The sequence below is a fragment of the Vicia villosa genome, unplaced genomic scaffold, assembly GCF_029867415.1.
Source record: "Vicia villosa cultivar HV-30 ecotype Madison, WI unplaced genomic scaffold, Vvil1.0 ctg.000348F_1_1, whole genome shotgun sequence".
Taxonomy (NCBI): domain Eukaryota; kingdom Viridiplantae; phylum Streptophyta; class Magnoliopsida; order Fabales; family Fabaceae; genus Vicia; species Vicia villosa.
Window position 1 is genome coordinate 757,643 of NW_026705155.1, and position 14,108 is coordinate 771,750.

Below are 14,108 nucleotides of genomic sequence, written 5' to 3' on the forward strand. Positions count from 1 at the left end.
TTTGTGCATCAACTATCATAGCTCATACATATTACACCTACTAAATGCTAAAATACACATATACGCATAAAAATTCAAGATGAGACCATGGTTGGACTCGGTTTTCCCTCACGAACTCAACCACGGCCTTAATTTGGCCCATTTTCACCTATATCAAGATCTCCTAATATGAAACCCTAATATTGAATCCATGGTAATCCACGGTATGCTTACGTAAACATCAAATTAAGCAACCAGGAACATCACACAGGTTCTAACAATCACAAATACATAAATTAAACATGTTTATGATGCATATATGGTTGGAATCGAAGTAAAAACCAGTGAAGCAAACCGTGATCTATGAGGCTCGATTCTGAATGCTCTGACCTTGGGGAATGATTGGAAATCCTTCAATAACACTTTAGGAAGGTCGTCGGATGTTCAGAACTCTTTGAATTAGCCAGCAAGTTCCAATCCGAATTTGCTTTTTTGTGAGTGCTTTTAGGTGTTTGATTAGGGTTCTTGAAGCAGTGAAAACGTCAGCCTTGCATCTGGAATAGTTATGTACTTATAGTGGAGGATTAGGGTAACAAAATTTTGAACAAATCCCCTTGAATCCAATCTTGGCAATCTTAGAAAATTTGATTGAAAATTTGTTTCTAATCTTGGCCTAATTTGCTTCAATTTATTCCAATCATCATGTATACAAATTTTGCTGATTGGAGGAATATATTTGATTGATTTCTTGACTTAAAATCAAAGCAAATAAGATCTCTTATTAATTTTACTATTTTATATAATTAATTTATGATTTAAAATGATTAAAAACCATAAAATAATTAATAAAACAATAAAAATAAAAAGGCTCTTGTTTTGGGGCGTGCGTGGGCTTAGAATAATGATAGGATAAAAATAATGTAAGCCCATTTGGGGATATTTGGAGTTTTGGGCTTTTTCTCTTCATGCATGCCCTTGAAAATAGGTGAACTTATGCACCTTGCCATTTCCTCATATTTAAACATTTTTTCAAGTTGTTGGACTTTTTAGAAACCTTGAGGAGTCCTCTAACCAATTTATTTGGTCCCATGTCAAAATAATTTTCCATGCTCCTTGTATGCTCTTTTGAGAAAGATGACTTTTGGTTGACTTTCAAAAGGACCTATAATGTTTTGAGTCATATCTCTTAAATGAAGCATTTTTAGACTTGGCATGTGAGAGACAAAGTTGTAGAGAATTCAATTTCCTTCAAATAAAGCTTTGGATGGGAAATTTCTGATGTTCCATGTGAAAGTTATGGTTGGTCAAAGTTCAGTTGACTTTCTCCCATGAAAACCCTAATTTAGAAACTCTTGAATTTGTTGATTTTTGATCTTTTCATGATGAACCGTGATCAATACTTGATCAAATGGTGAATGATACTTCAAAATAAGGTTGTTGACAAAAAGTCAGGAGTTTTGACTGTACTTTGACCATAATTTGACTTTTAGGTCAAACTAGTCGACTGTTGACTTTCTGGGCAATTGAATGGTCATTCCTTAGGATTGAAACCTGAATTTTGTCACGGAGATAGTTTGAAACATCATAAGCCATATGAAATTCATTGGAGCCTTTGATTCATTGATTTTCTTCAGAGAGAATCAAAACCCTAGTCCCTTGCGCCATTGTTTAGGAGGAGTGTCTTTGAGTTTTGTACTTTGATATAGGGGTGCTCAAAACCAAATCAACCCAATAGAAAACCACAAACCAAACCAAACCAAACCGAAACCGCATTTGGTTCGGATTAGTTTGGGTCATTTTTTAACAAAACCGCACGGTTCGGTTCGGTTTGCAGTTTGTATTTTGTAAACCGAACCAAACCGAATCAAACCGCATTATGTTACAACCTAAATTTTACTTAACTCACATCCAACCCAAAATTAAACCTATTATACATTAGCCTTATTTATGATTACGAACAATTTTCTCATCCTTACACATATAATTTCAGTCCCGATCTTCTCAAATCTCTAATAACATTATTTCACCTTCTTTGCCACATACATCTTCCCTCTTCTTCTATAATCTTTACTCTCCTATATTCTTTCTTTTTCACCTTCTCATTTTTATGTAAATGTTCCGTATTTCAGTTTCATTTTTATCGCACATCTTCTTCTCTAATCTCTCAACACTTTTTCTTTTTCACCTTCACTAATCTTTCGTCTCTTCTATTTTTTTGTTTCATTATAATAATTTTTATATTGTTTTATGCTATTATTTTATGTTTAATATTCCACTTTTATCTAATTTAATTTTTACATATTAAATGGAAAATTATTGTCAAAATATGACGAGTTTTGTTGTTATTTGTTAGTCTATGAATGTCTAAATATAAAATTATGTTGTCATATATATATATATATATATATATATATATATATATATATATATATATATATATGTATGTATGTATGGCTCAATAAAATATTTTTAAAAAACCGAACCAACCGAACCGAACCAAACCGCGTTAGTTTGGTTTGGTTTGGTTCGGATTTTTTTTAAAAGCCAACCGAACCAAACCAAACCGCACTATTTTTTCTCTTGCGGTTCGGATGATTTTTTTCGTCAAAACCGCCCAAACCGCACCGCGAGCACCCCTACTTTGATATGAGTTTTAATAAGAGAAATAGGATGGGCAAATTTTGGGGTATGACACCTTCCATGAAATAAAAAGCGATCACAACGCTAAGCGTATAGTTCTTCTCTCATGTTCGGAAGTTCTGAGATGCGAAGAGTGTTCACTATTCCTGCAGGTTCAAAACAACTTGATAGAACTCTCCCATAGGGTATGAAGAATTCTTGACCACACTTGAAAGCTATAAGAGACTCTCTCAAGTGTCCAAATATGATCCCGACAAGGTTTACTGGTTTGTTTGACTCCAGAAAATTGATCAAGAACCTATCTCTAACATATAGGATTTTATGGAATTTTCCTCGAGGAACGAGATTTGAAAGAATCATCCTAAACCAGACTTGTTTGGATGAAGAGAGGTAGTAGGGGTTTTTTCTGAGACGTCGAGCTAGTTTACTCGTCGTTTGGAATGACAAAAGCATTAGCATAGTCAAAGACAGTGAGACATGCAGCATTATTCTTGGATGGACATCCAGTTACTTCAGCAATGTATGCTTCAAAAATTGTAAGATGAATTCCGTGAATGGAGGAAGTAATACTTAGGTTATCTTCACTGACTGAAGCATTTACCCAAAAAATTTTGAAAAGATTTGGAAGGACATAACCATTTAGGAGAGAAATGTAGGATTCCCATCCTTGTTTATGGCAGAGGTTGATGTAATAGCTGTCTCGTTTGGTTAGCCATAAGTTCTGTTTTGGTTGTAACTTAGATTTGAGTTGAATGTGATCTGAGACTGCTTTCTAATTGAAACCTAATCCACTCATGTCACCTGTAGCTCTACCTATTTGTAAGATTTCATCTAACACATCAGTACCACTATTCAGCATTCTGACAGACTTGTGAACCCTGTCAAGTTCTGCTTTCAGAGCGACCACTTCTTCCTCCAGCCTAGAGATAGCGTTTATCTGGTCTTCCTTTACTATCTTTAGACTATATATGAGAGCCTGTTGTTTCTCACTCATTAGATATAGTTTTGTGAATGATGTGTCCAGTTCATCATAGGATAGCTCGTTACTACTTGAACCTTCAGATATCACCCATCTTCATGTCAAGGATTTCATTTGTTTGCTAAATTTTCCATTACTTCCACATTCATGTTCTTCTTTATGTGAGGATACCGATGGCTCTTTCTTCTGAGACTCGTCTAGTCCTATACTTCTTGAGACTTCTGACCTAACCGGTCTCTCAAGGACTCAATTACCACGTAACTTCTGATGAAAGTGTATAGTGTTGCTTCTAGAAAGCTGTAATCACCACTGTGATATTTCACTAAGATTAATGAAAAGTAATAAACTCAGAGAATGAATATGAAAGTTTGCTTCAGTGAGTTTTTCTTCACACTTGATGATTTTTCAGAGTAATGATGTTCTCGTGTGTGATTGTTGTATTTGATTCAAGAGATCATGAGTATATATAGCCTTAAGATTTTTGCGCATTAACTTCAGCTCCTTTTCACAGCATTAAATGGTTTGTGTGTTGTCTTAGCTTTTGTTTTCTTCCACGGATTTGCATGTGGATAGCTTCTTCAATCAACCTTGGGAATTGCACTTTTGGAGTGTTGCAGCCGTTTTACTAATGATAATGTCTTTAACGGCATTATTTTGAATCAGTCTTCGTGATCTTCTGATCAGCTTTGCACTTCAACTTTTGTTGTAGATGTATTCGCAGCGGTTTGGTGCAGTATCAGAAGTTGCCTGAAGACTTGAGTATTTCTTGCATTTATCCAGCTTTGCATATATTCCAAGTTCTGATTGTGCTGGTACTTGTACATCTTCTAAAATCAGAAATATATAATTAGAGTACCATGTTTGCTTATACAAAATTTATTTGTTTGTTATCATCAAAACACTAAAATATGATTAGAACCAAACTATGTTCTAACAATCTCCCCTTTTTTGACGATGACAAAACATTTACTTTCTGTTCAGTAATTTTGTATGTAAGAGAAACATCCTCCCCCTAAGATATGTAATCTCCCCTTGAAATAAATATGTAAAGAGAAATATAATAAATAATTTCCCTGAATAATTTTCTCCTTGACTTGATTCTTCAAAAGTTTGATTGATGTGGCTATTCATATGCGCATCTTCACAGAAGTTCTAAGAATATATATTCCTGCACTCTTTTAACAATAGAGACTTCTGGTACACAAGTTATCGAAGATTTATCCTTGATTCATAAGACTTTTCCAGATAATGTTTAGATCGCTCAGGGTACTTGATATAAAATAAGATTTACTCTTTTCTGATTCATCAAAATTTCTAAGAGGTAGGTCTTAATTTTAATTAACATATTTTTTTTTATAATTCTCCCCCTTTTTGTCATAATCAAAAAAACATATAATGATGTATGAGTTATTTTAGTCAGGTAGGACTGTTATAAGCATTAAGAAATCATATTATCCTAGACAGAAATAGTAAAAAGAAATATTCATTGATCAGAAAAGATAGATACATACTCAAGGAACACAGACACCTAGTAGTTAAATTCATAATACCCTCCATGAAAGAAAAAGCGATCACAATGCTCAGCGTATAGTGCTTCTCTCATGTTCGGAAGTTCTGAGATGTGAAGAGTGTTCACTATTCCTGCAGATTCAAAACAACCTGGCAGAACTCTTCCATAGGGTATGAAGAATTCTTGACCACGCCTGAAAGCTATAAGAGACTCTCTCAAGTGTCTAAATATGATCCCGACAAGGTTTACTGGTTTATTTGACTCCAGACGATTGATCAAGAACCTATCTCTAACATAGGATTTTATGGAATTTTCCTCGAGGAATGAGATTTGAAAGAATCATCCTAAACCAGAATTGTTTGGATGAAGAGAGGTAGTAGGGGTTGTTTCTGAGACGTCGAGCTAGTTTACTCAATTCGTTTGGAATGACAAAAGCATTAGCATAGTCAAAGACAGTGAGACATGCAACATTATTCCTGGCTGGACATCCAGTTACTTCAGCAATGTATGCTTCAAAAATTGTAAGATGAATTCCATGAATGGAGGAAGTAACACTTAGGTTATCTTCACTGACTGAAGCATTTACCCATAAATTTTTGACAAGATTTGGAAGGACAGAACCATTTAGGAGAGAAATGTAGGATTCCCATCCTTGTTTATGGCAGAGGTTGATGTAATAGTTGTCTCGTTTGGTTAGCCATAAGTTCTGTTTTGGTTGTAACTTAGATTTGAGTTGAATGTGATCTGAGACTGCTTTCTGATTGAAACCTAATCCACTCATGTCACTTTTAGCTCTATCTATTTGTAAGATTTCAACTAACACATCACTACCACTATTCAACATTCTGACAGACTTGTGAACCCTGTCAAGTTCTGCTTACAGAGAGACCACTTCTTCCTCCAGCCTAGAGATATCAATTATCTGGTCTTCCTTTTCTACCTTTAGACTATATATGAGATCCTGTTGTTTCTCACTCATTAGATATAGTTTTGTGAATGATGTGTCCAGTTCATCATAGGATAGCTCGTTACTACTTGAACCTTCAGATATCACCCATTTTCCGGTCAAGGCTTTCACCTGTTTGCTAAATTTTCCATTACTTCCACATTTATGTTCTTCTTTATGTGATGATACCGATGGCTCTTTCTTCTGTTCATGAGATATGTAGTGCTATTAGTCTTAGATTGATCAAGACTTCCATATTCGTTGCACTCCTTATCCTCTTTTCCAAGGACTTGTATTCAACACTCCGCCTTTCAGCATTGTCCAACTTCAGGATGTCTGATGGGTTGTCCTGGACATGAATTTTTGGATTTATGTTCATCTATTTGGTAACTTTGTTAAGTTTTCTTTCCAGTAACACTATGAATTGTATATTCCTTTCTCGGAGCTCAGATCATACTTTTTCATGCTGTCTTCTGAGTTAGCAGTACCACTTGTATTTTTGATCTCCTCTTTGATCTTGTTGTTGATGACCAACTCGAAGGTTAGGAGTGATCCTATTAGGTAATCCAATCTCATCTTACAAATGTCTTGAGCTTCCTCAATGGCTGTTACCTTCATGTCGAATCTTTGGGGAAGAGACCTGAGCATCTTCCTTACCAATTTTGCTTCAGGAATCTTTTCTCCCAAGGCACTTGATGTATTAGATATTTCTAAATCATTCATGTGAAACTCATGAATACTTTCATCTGCCTTCATCCTTAGGTTCTCAAATTGAGTATTTAGCAACTAAAGTCTTGACATCTTCACGTTCGATGTGCCTTCATGTGTTGTTCTGGGGATTTCCCATGCATCTTTGGCTACTTCACATGTGTTCACCAGTCGAAAGATATTCTTGTTAATTCCATTGAATATGGCATTCAAAGCCTTGGAATTGGCAAGCGCCGACTAGTCTTCATCTTGGTCCCAGTCTACCTCTGACTTCAACACATTTGTTGGTAGATTATCTTCTCCCAAAATAACAGGATGTGTCCACCCTTTCCGAACTGCCTTCCAAACCTTGATGTCTATAGACTTCAAGAAGGCCACCATGCGCAATTTCCAATAGTCATAATTGCTTCCATATAGAACACGTGGCCTGTTCAAGAATCCCACTTCCTTATCCATCGTACCAGAAAGTAACCTCCCTCGATCTCATTCAGATGTAGAGCAGAGTTCCTGCTATGATACCAATTGAAATTCTGGTATCAGATATTAGATGTCGAATGAGATGTCACGACACTGTATCTGAGTTGTGCACGCGTATGAACAAGAACAATAACAGCGATAATGAAAGTGCAAAAAATAAAGAACACAACAATATGTTTACCCAGTTCGGTGACAAACACACCTACTCTGGGGGCTACCAGGCCAGGACGAAACCAATATCTGATAGTATCAATTCGAAGTCAAAGAGTCCCATTTTACCCTTCTCACTTAATCATTACGCTTCCTATGATTTCTACCTAAGTCTCACCAAGATATGAGGCCCTCCTCAAATCCCTTCCAGTCACAATCCTAGTGACCAAATAAAAATAAAAATAAAAGTAATCAAAAACTACTCCTCGATGCTTCAAAGCTTAAGAGGATGCAAATACACTCCTTGCTTAAAACCTTCGGAAATCAAACAATATTCAACACCTAAAGGTTTGTGAATGTACACACATAGAGCAAAAGTGGAGGGGACTAAAATTCGCCACTCCAAGATAAAGACCTAATTTTCGATAATTCAAAAACGGCACACCCAAACAAATAGGATTTGTCATTACTTTTATAGAGCGACAGACTATCCAAATAGCACATACGGGCTTGGGCTAATAGAAACTCAACAAGCAAAACAGAACCCTAGAAGCTGCCACTCTATTTTGATACAGAAACTAATGTCAAGACATTTGTCTTGACATCTTCACATAACAATCCACCAGAAGGTTTTACCAAAATTGGTGCCAACAAAGAACAAAGAACCAACAATATTGATTTCACAACAAGAAGGTCCTATTGTGCAACAACAACTAGGCGATCTTGCAATAGTCGTTTTCAAAATCTGAACGACAATTAAATTCTATGTAACTTTATTCCTATTATGTAATCGTTTTATCTTAATGAAAATCGTTGTCACATTTCTCAACTGTCATTTATTAAAAAAAAAAAAGGAAATGCACATAGGCGCCATCTGAGATGGCTTAGTGCAAAACAGATGCACATAGGAGCCATTTCACATGACGCCTCCTCTAAAAGCTGCAATGGAGGTGCCATTCCATATGGCTGATGCACTTTACCAATTTCTGAAACCTGGTTATTAACGTAATTTTTTCTTAAACGTGGTTATTTGTGTTTTTTTAATACATGGTTATTTTATAAAAAAAATCAGTATTTTATCCAAAACAATTTCGAAAATATATATGATTAAAACATAATCCAAAGCAAATATTAAAAACAAATATTTATACATTTTAATAAATCATAATATAATAATTCTTTATTAGTTCTAATGGGCCTAAGGTATAAGTGAATCCAACATGATTTTCTAAAGGAAAAATACACCCCACCTTTTGAATTAAGTGGCTTAAGAATGAGCTTAACAATTTAAACGTTAAGCCCATTAATTTAATAGATACGCCCCTTTTAGAATAAACTTAAGTAGTACTTTGAAAATAGAGTTGTAATAAAAAAATGTAGTGATATGGTTTATCTAAAACAATTGGATATTAAAATTGATAAGGAAAATTTTGGGATATGACAATGCCATGGTGTGGTCATTGCCTAAGTAGCTCAAATAGTGACTCTTCATTCCTTGTCTAAATGAGGTGATTTCATTTATCATTTTTGCATTCTTGGAAGGAGGAAAGTATTTAGCTAAGAACTTCCCAGTCAAGTCATTTCATATGGCAATGGAATTAGGTTTCATGGAGTTTAGCCAACTTTTAGCTCTATCCCTTAGAGAGTAAGGAAACAAACTCAACCTGAAGGCATCGTTAGTCACACCTGGAATTTTGAAATTAATAGCCACATCCAAAAATTGCCTTAAGTGCAAATGAGGATCTTCATTTGGAGAACTAGAGTATTGACCAGTAGTTTGCAGCATTTAGAGCATCATAGGCTTAAACTCATATTGTGCTGCAGTTATTTCTGGAAAGACAATGCCAATGCTCATGGTGGTATGATCAAAAAAAGCATGGTCTCTGATGTTTTGTGCCTTATCATTGGCAATACTGATAATGTCGTTATCAGCCATGATAGGGATATTCTCTTCCTCGTCTGATTCTTCAAGTACTGGTTCTAGTGGTTCAAAGTCAGCCAGATTAACTGCTACAGGAACTTTTGGTATGAGTCTAACACATCTATTTCTCCTTAAAGCTTTAAGTGTTCTTTCAGGTTCAGGATATCCACTATGAATTAGGCACAACAATCTGTGCATGCAATAGCTCAACACCTGTCGTGACACCAAACTACAGCAGAATGTCAAAAACACAAATGCTTTAAATGAAAAGTAAATAGAAACAAATACAAAATCAGAAATGTAGTAAAAATTACTCTCGGGCAACAATGCCAAAAACTTGTTCGATTCTCAAAGGTGTCACATGCAAGTCACATGTTTTTTATTATAGCAAGTAAAAATTGTAACAGTATCGTACCCACAGGGAGTGTTAGTACTTAGACATGACTTTTGTATTAAATCTATTCTTTCAATTTAAGCATAAGTAGAGAAATAATAACAAGTGATGGTTTGCATCCAACTTTTACTTGAAATAAACTAAACTATAGAGAAATGTGGTGTAAAAGTATTAAGAGTGATAGAGTTGAGCTTTGATCCATTAATATCTTTAGTGTGTTTAAAAGCATGCATAAACGGGCAAGGAAAATAAATCTCTAAGCTTCACTTGTAACCCTAATACACGTCTATTAAATGTTTTGATTTTCCTTAATGGCTGCAGTTTCTTAAATCTAAGCAAACTAGGTCAAGTGGATATCTCTATCCTACTCTTTCAACCATTTTTACTCAAGAAATACACTTGTTGTTTGATCGCTCACAACATCAAGCTATTACCTATTTCTAAGCTGATCAATCAAAGAAATACGTTTTGGATTTGTAAACACGTGGTAAAGCAAGCACGTACCACACAATCATAAAACATAAACACAACTTATTATTAATTTCACATTGCTCAACTACAAGAGATTTAGCTCATAGTGAGCTAAGTACAAGCTACTACCATGGTTCTCAAAGGAAACATCTTAAGACGATAAAATGAACAAAAGATATAAACCTAAGAGGAACTCGGAGTAAGACTTGAGACTGTTAATCTTCAAGAGAAAACTCCAGTCATGCCAATGGTCATCAGCTAGCATAGACTTGGTTAGGGAGAGAAAACTCTTTCATACTTCTGATAGTCACACTCTGAGACTGTGCAATAGTAACTTGGAATTGTTGAACCCTTTTCAATCATTTCTACCGTTCTATATATAGACTGAGGATTAGGTTTTTTTTCTACTGCATTGGATCATGGGCTTATGTTCATGAAATTATATCAAGCCCACGCAATAAACAATACTTTAGCATAGGATCAAGGAATCTTAGTACCAAGCAGACAATAGTGGGAAACAAGGTGTAATGTGGCAGACTGCAACAACAGGTGTAGGCGGCGCAGCAATATACTATCGTACCAACTTTTGTCCTCTAGCGCCACCATTCTTATCTTTGATTTTGAATATTTTCTTTCTTAATTTAAGCACTATCGGGCTTTTTCTTGTATTTAGTACTTCCTTCCACGCCATCCTCATTAGTTAGCAACTTCAAATATTTATTTCCCATGATCTAAGTTCCTTCAACTCGTAGGCCATCAGCAGACTAGTTCAGTCTTGCCTCAGCTTAACTCTGCTAACCTCTGCATACACAAAACACTAATTAAACGAACAAATGGGAGCACCTATTGTGCTCCACAATATTTTGACTAAGATAATAAAAATGCAGGAAATTTAAGCAATTAGACAGAATATAAAACTAAACTAACAACTACAGAGGCATGTATTAACTCACAAAATGTGGGTTAGCAGGCAATATATTTAGTGACTAAAACTAAACTAACATCTGGTCCATCTATCATTGGATCTCTGGCTCTGGCTGGTGAATGGAAAAAATCATATATTTAATGAGATTAATCACTAAGTAGATCTTAGTTATTTTAAAGATTTAGTCACTACTATTTTAAAAAATTATCTTTTTTTTTTTTAATAAAAATGAAACAATTATTGCTCGAATTTAATTCTAATATATTATTAATTAATAAAAACAATTTACAAGGTCAACTTATTAAATGGATATATCATTGAGTGGAAGAGCTAATCATACTCTTTAGGGAAATGATACGTGTTTCTGAAGTATTGGCTACGAGTCTTTGGGAAGGGAAGGAATTCTATTTTGGTTATCATCACGCTTCGATAATTATCTTGCAGCGCACAAAAGTCGCATGATTCACAACTCTTTATTTTTTTGCCGGATAATGCAGATTTTAGACAATATTATGAAAGTAGGTCTCTTCTCTCGTTTTTCATTTCTTTACCACTTAATATTAAACATCACTCGGATTGTACATTTTTCAATTTTGGTTATGATTACAATTCACATGATCACACAGAAAAAATGAATTAGGATCATCCACAAATTTGACAGCCAATTTGTGACCCTTAGATGAATCAAGCAATTTATATACAGAAGATTTTTTTTAATGATGGATAAGAAAATAATATTAAAAAGAAGATAATTATTTAAAATCCAAATGTTTTATTCCTACCTAATTAAATAATAATGAATTAACCAGTGATGTATAATTTAATTATATATTTTTGGATTACATATATTTTTTTCTTTTAAATATATCACCTTTATTGATAATTCATTTTATTAATTGATAATAAAAAATTAAAATTAAAATTAAAGTAAATAACAACAAAACTAGCAAATTTAAGATTTTTAAAAAAAAGTAATTAAAAGAAAAATAACATTATGAGTAAAAACTAGTTTTCATTGGTAATAGACTATTTATCTGAAATAATATGCCAAAAGTTAAATGGTACTCCCCAATAATTCAAAAATAAAAAACAACTAATTATAGATCATCGAAACCTTTAAATAGTTAAAAAATTGAGTACATTTATCTAATTAAACCAAATATAATTAAAAAAAATTGTGACGGCAAAGAATGGTAAAGACAATAATATTTAGAGTAAAAAACAGTGTAAAAATTATAGAACAAAATATTTAAAGTAATATATAAAATGAAAAAGAACATAATTCAAAATTGAGAAAAATATATTAGTTGCAAAAAAAAATGGAAATTATACTTGAGGGCCATAGTCAATTTGTGTTTGTGAAAAAACATAAATATAGACCATGCTTACCGATAAATATTAATTTCGCAATAACATTTAGAAATAAAATATGATTTTGAAAATAATTGAAATTATTTTCTTTTTTAATAAGAAGTATTTATCAATTTTTAAGATATTTAATGGGTAACTTAAATGGAATGATTTATCTTAGAAATTAATTTCCTTTTTAATAAAATTTTTGTATTAATTGCTACAAAAATTCATTGCTACATTAAGGGTCACAAATTGGCTGCAAATATGGCTGTTAAATTTGTGACTACCGAAGATCCTAATTGTAAGAAAAATAAGTTAAAAATTGGATAGAGTAATTAGTATTATTTCATGAGAAATTCTTTGGCCACCTCCCTATCTTCTAGTCCACCTCTGGTGAAAACCCCATTATACCCCTGACTTCGGAAATGAACTTCGGAAATGCATGAAAAAGGTGTTTTCGGAAGTTCATCTCCGAAAGCGCATTTTTTTTTGAAAAAAATGTCTTATTTCGGAAGTTCATTTCCGAAACTACAATTTCGGAAATGAACTTCCGAAATAAAACGCGTTCTGCAGATTAAGCAGAACTCTCCCCCTCCCCCAAATCATTTACCCTAATCATCATCAAACACTTCCATAGGCGAAATTTCTGCAGAAGCAAGTGTGAAGTAGCCAAACTCTTCTTCCAAACTCAACCAAACTCATCATTAAACACTAATTGGTAAGTTTATCATTGTTTTTTCAAGTTTTAGATCTATTTGATTAAACTATATTAGGGTGTTTAGAATCTGAAAAAATGACATTAAGATAGCTTAGTACTAATATTAGGATGTTTAGTAGGCAAAAAAATAGATTTGGTTTAGGTTTTTGGGTCTGCCATTGGAGGTTGCAGAGAAGCTCTGCGTGGGGTGTTTCGGAAGTTCATTTCCGAAAACACCTCCATCCCAGTTTTCGGAAATGAACTTCCGAACTGTACCAGAAGTTCATTTTTTTTTGTTTTTTCATTTGTCTCGCATATTAATCGATTTCGATTGTTTACAGGATCATGTCAGACCAGCCAACACGCATCAGACAGGGGAGAGAGTCCCAGACTGCGTCGGCTAGACGCGAGCGGGCGGCGGCGCAGCTGGCGTCGACCCAGGGACGGGGGCAGGGACGGGGACGCCGTGTCCGCGTTCCACAGGACTTGGTGGAGAGTTCATCTGCTTCAGGCTCTAGGAGTAGGCTGGCTCGGGTATCTTCTTCCCGCCAGCGAGAGGAGGAGGATGAGGAGGAGGAGGTCATACCGGATGTTGACCCTCTAGTCGGGGAGGAGGAGGAGCAGGAGGAGCAGGAGGTGGATAGCTTTCCGGGAGGGCCTTTTGACACTTCCCTGCTGATTCACTACCAGGATCACGTCGCTCGGCGGATCTGGGAGGGAGAGGTATTTTTTTTAACTTAGCCGTTTATTTGTCACCATTTTTTATAATTTTACCGTTTATTTCTCGCTTATTTGTTTTTTTTAACAGGAGAGAGAGCCATTGACAATGGTGAACCACTCCAGGAAGATTTTCGGTCTGTTTAAACCAGCAGCTCAGTGGTTTAACGACCACGTGCGAGGTTCAGGGCTTAGCGGGCTCTGCATGACCGGGTACACCACCATCAGCACCGACATGCAG